This window comes from Tenrec ecaudatus, chromosome 16 (assembly GCF_050624435.1).
Source record: "Tenrec ecaudatus isolate mTenEca1 chromosome 16, mTenEca1.hap1, whole genome shotgun sequence".
Taxonomy (NCBI): domain Eukaryota; kingdom Metazoa; phylum Chordata; class Mammalia; order Afrosoricida; family Tenrecidae; genus Tenrec; species Tenrec ecaudatus.
This window is the reverse complement of record NC_134545.1, coordinates 82894655-82899785: the sequence shown is the minus strand read 5'-3', so window position 1 is coordinate 82899785 and position 5131 is coordinate 82894655. Positions and strand designations below refer to the sequence as shown.

The following is a 5131-nucleotide window of genomic DNA, read 5'->3' as shown; positions in this document are numbered from 1 at the left end:
TCCACTGATTGTCTGTGTTTTTTAAAAAAAGCAAACGGTGTGGCATGTGTTTTGTGCTATATCTATTTTACAACAATAAAAAACACACCTCAAAAATTGTACACTTTAAATATGTGTGGTGTTCTTATTTTTAATGCTTGCTACACCTTAACAGAGCTGGAAAACCAAACCCACTACTAGAAAAACTTAGGAAAGCAGTGTTATTCTGGCACAAGAAGCACGGGACGCACGCCGGTCATCATCAGGGTGGTCCTTGTATGCTTTCCCACTTTGTGTGTGTGTGGTGATTTAACACGAATGTATTGTTTAATTCCCCTTTCTTTCCCTTTTTAAAAAATAATTAAATCATTTTATTGGGGGCTTGTACAACTCTTATCACAATCCACACATACATCCATAGTGTCAAGCACATTTGTTTTTTGTTTTTTTATTTCAGGGGAGAGCGCGAACGCAGTCTCCCACTACCACAAATTATGCAGTCGAGTTTCCCACATTTGGGGAAATCGCAGAGGTCAGCACATCCCGAGTGCAATGGATAAGCCTCACCCTGGGAAAACCACCTTCGTGACCATGGTATCTCCCCTGCCAGGTAAGTATGTCAAGCACATTTGTACATGTGTTGCCATCATCATTTTCAAAACATTTGCTTTCAACTTGAGCCCTTGGTATCAGCTCCTCATTTTCCCCTCCCTCCCCGCTTCTCCTCCCTCATGAACCCTTGCTAATCTATAAGTTATTATTATTTTGTCGTATCTTACACCATCTGACATCTCCCTTCACCCACTTTTCTTTTGTCCATCCCCCAGGGAAGAGGTTATATGTAGATCCTTGTAATCTGTTCCCCCTTTCTCCCTCACCTTCCCTCCACCCTCCCGGTATCACCACTCTCACTACTGGTCCTGAAGGGATCATCTGTCCTGGATTCCCTGTGTTTCCAGTTCCTATCTGTACCAGTGTCCATCCTCTGGTCCAGCCGGATTTGTGAGGCAGAATTGGGTTCTCACATGTTATCATCATTGCAGCACAAGGAGAAATGGGGCAGGTGTCGGGTGGTGAGCTGGTGGTCGTTGTTGAGACAGTTCTGACTCGTCGCGATCCCATGGGCATCAGAACACAGCATTGCCCAGTCCAGCACCGTCCTCACGTCGCTGCTGAGTTGACCCCCTGCTGCAGCCACGGCGCCAACCCTTCTTGTTGAGAGCCTTCCTCTTGTGATAACCAAGCTTGATGTCCTTCTCTAAGTACTGACCCATCCTGACAACATGCCCAAAGTCAGTAAGATGAAGTCTCCCCATCCTCACTTCTAAGGAGCATTCTGGCTGCCCTGCGTCCAGGCAGATTTCCAGTAATTCCAGCCATCGAGTCTATTCTGACTTGTAGTCACCCTACAAGACAGAGTAAAGCTGCCCTGTGGGTTTCTAAGAGTGTAAACCTTCCTCCAAAAGGCTCACTGCCATCGAGTCACTGCTGACTCAGAATGTCCCTCTGTGGGTTCCCAAGACCGGAACGTTTATGAGAGTCAAAAGCCCAGTCCGTCTCCCTGGGAACAGCTAGTGGTTTCGGACTGCTGACGATTCAGATCACAGTCCAGTGCATATCCACCACACCACCAGGGCTCCTGCAAATGATTACAGGAGTGAAAATCCCTCTGGAGTGCCTAGTGGTTTCGAACTGCTGCCCTTGTGGTTAGCAGCTCAACCCATAACCCACGAGTTGAGCTGCTAAGATTTAAGGAAGATTTAATTTGACCTGATTCTATCAACAAGTGAGTGGGGGAGAGCAAAACAGCTCTGCAGATTAAGCTGTTAGTCTGAAGACGTATCTAGCGCTGGCTCTGCCACTAAAAGGCCATCTGCCTGGCTTGGGAATGTTTTCAGGCAAAGGTGCTTGACGGGGAGAGGGAGGAGGCTGGACAACCCCAAGCAAATAACTCTTTGCAGTAAGACTTCTTTTTTTCGTGGTCACTAAATTGTCTTTCCAATTAATCAAAGATTAAAGGTGTTAGATACAAGGCTGTCTGGTGCTCTTTGAGTATGATGCACCTATTTGAATTTAGGAGCCATTGCTATGTTATGACTCTTGACCCTAGTGGGTATGCAGGGACTGTTAACCACAAGGTCATCTATTCAAATTCACTAAATATGGGGCTGCCTGCTTCCATAAAGATTTACAGCCTCAGAAACCCAATACAGGGTCACTATGAGTCAGAATTGACTCAGCAGCAGTGGGTTGGATTGGGTTGGGTGTGATTGGGTTGGGTGTGCTTGCATTGGGTTGGGTTAGGGTTGGGTTGGGTATGTTTGAAAGGTAGAGGTCAAATGCATTTGACTTTCAGTTATGTGTTTTTAAAGGGTGGGCAGGTCACTTTTTCCTGAACTTGACAGAACCTCAGTGCCCAGTCTGCTCAGTAAGCTCCTGAGGGCTGCCTCTTGGGGGTGGTGCTGATCTTTTGAGTCCCTCTGTGGAGAAGACGGATCCTCCCATTAGGACAAGAGAAAGTCCCAGAATTCTAGGGTCCTTCCTCCCTTTGTTTTAAATCATTGTATTAGGGGCTCATACAACTCTTATCACAATCCACACATACATCAATTGTGTAAAGCACATTTGTACATTCATTGCCCTCATAATTCTCAAAACATTTGTTTACCAGCTAAGCCCCTGGCATCAGTCCCTCATTTTTCCCCTCCCTCCCCATTCCCTCCTCCCTCATGAACCCTTGATAATTTAAAAATTATTATTTTGTCTTATCTTGCCCTGTCCGATGTCTCCCTCCACCCATTTTTCTGTTGTCCATTCCCCAGGGAGGAGGTCACATGTAGATCCTTGTAATCAGTTCGCCCTTTCCAACCCACCCTCCCTATACCCTCTCAGTATCGCCACTCACACCACTGGTACTGAAGGGTCATCCGCCCTGGATTCCCTGTGTTTCCAGTTCCTATCTGCACCAGTGTACATCCTCTGGTCAAGTCACACTTGCAAGGTAGAATTGGGATCATGACAGTTGGTGGGGGGGAGCATTTAGGAAATAGAGGAAAGTTTATGTTTCATCGTTGCTACATCACACCCTGACTGGCTTGTCTCCTCCCCAAGACCCTTCTGTAAGGGGATATCCAATGGCCTACAAATGAGCTTTGGGTTTCCACTCTGCACTCCCATTCACTATGATAAGATTTTTTTGTCCTGAGATGCCTGATACCTGATCCCTTCGACACCTCATGATCATACAGCACAGGCTGGTGTATTTCTTCCATGTAGGCTTCGTTGCTTTTGAGCTAGATGACCGCTTGTCTACCTTCAAGCTAGATGACTGCTTGTCTACCTTCAAGCCTTCTACCCAGACACTATATCTTTTGATAGCCAGGCACCATCAGCTTTCTTCCACACATTTGCTTATGCACCCATTTGACTTCAGCGATTGTATCATGGAGGTGAGCACACAATGACATGATTTTTTGTTCTTTGATGCCTGATAGCTGATCCCTTCGGCACCTCGTGATCACACAGGCTGGTGTGCTTCTTCCATGTGGGCTTTGTTGCTTCTGAGCTAGATGGCTGCTTGTTTATCTTCAAGCTTTTAAGACCCCAGACACTATATCTTTTGATAGTCAGGCACCATTAGCTTTCTTCACCACATTTGCTTATGCACCCACTTTGTCTTCAGTGGTTGTGTCGGGAAGGTGAGCATCATAAAATGCCAATTTAATAGAAGAAAGTATTCTTGCATTGAGGGAGTACTTGAGTGGAGACCCAATGTCCTTCTGCTACCTTAATACTAAACCTATAAATATATGCACATAGATCTATTTCCCCATCCTCATATATAAATATATTTGCATAGGTACATGTCTTTATCTAGACCTCTATAAATGCCCTTTGCCTCCCAGCTCTTTCCTCTATTTCCTTTGACTTTCCTCCCATCCCACTATCATGCTCAGTCCCCACCTGGGTTTCAGCAATTCCTCTTAGGTACATTACTCTTGATCACGCACTACCAGGCCTCTCACACCCTCCTCACCACCGATTTGGATCACTTGTTGTTCCCTTGTCCCTGGGTTCATTAACACCACTACTTTTCCCCCCACCCCCCCTCCCATGTCCCCCCAGAACTGTTGGTCCCATTGTTTTCTCCTCCAGATTGTTCATCCAGCCTATCTTATTTAAGCAGACCTGCAGAGATAATAACATGCACAAAAACAAACAGAGCAAAACCAAGCAACAATATACAACAAACCAATGACAAAAACAAAACAAGAAAGAAAAGCTTATAGTTAGTTCAAGGACTATTGGCCATTAGGAGTATTTTCCAGTCTAGTCTGTTGGGGCACCATGCCCTGGCCCCAAAGTCCACCTTCAGCATTCCCTGGGCACCTCGCCGGTCCATTCCCTCGCTGTTATGTTGCACCCCCTTAGTGTTTTGCCTCGGTGTGGCGGGATCAGATCGGGCGCAATTCCCACACTGTGTCTCCAGTGTTGTCCCCTGTAGGGCTATGGATCAGTGTCTCATAGCGGGGCCGGCCATGTGGTCCTCTCTGTGGACTGGCTGCTCTAATTGGGAACATCATCCTCCCAGCCTGGTGGGCCAGGATGTGCTCCACTCTCTCCTCCTCCCCCTTCATCTGCTCCCGTGTGCTCAGAACAGATATGTCCCTCTGCAGGAGCTGCAGATTCAATGCCGTCCTTTGAAATACTTTCTTCTGGGGGGAGGGGCAGGGGTCCACGTAGTAGTTGGGATTGGAGCACCCACCCACCCAAGGGGAGGGTATTGTTTCTATCTCCACAGGGAAAGAGGGATCAGACTTCAACCCAGTGCTCCAAGATATGAATGCAACATGCTGGCGTGGAGTAGGGAACCAGTGGAGAGGTCTGGGGGGCCTTCCTCCCTTCCTCCCAGGAAATCCTAGTGGTGGTGAGTTGATTTGGCAACGGAAAGAAGGAACGAAGGCAAAGGTAGAAAACAGTTTCAAAGGTTTATTTCAGAGTTCCAAGATGAAATTCACAGGTCCCTAAATCAGAGCCAGAGAAATCACGCTGTCCAGGAGGCAGAGCAAGGGTTTTACAGTAATGGTCTGGGGTAGGGTCCGTTTGGGGAATTTTCCACTTCCCTTTGGCTCTTCTGCCACATGGCCAGTTG

The 5131-nt window shown here is 47.0% G+C and overlaps 1 non-coding gene across 1 annotated transcript; it reads right to left on the bottom strand.

The window, feature by feature from the left end:
* Positions 1-433: 433 nt before the first annotated feature.
* Positions 434-597, bottom strand: LOC142430042 (U1 spliceosomal RNA). The gene has a single exon (XR_012780530.1). It is a non-coding gene; the product is annotated as a U1 spliceosomal RNA (small nuclear RNA).
* Positions 598-5131: the final 4534 nt, after the last annotated feature.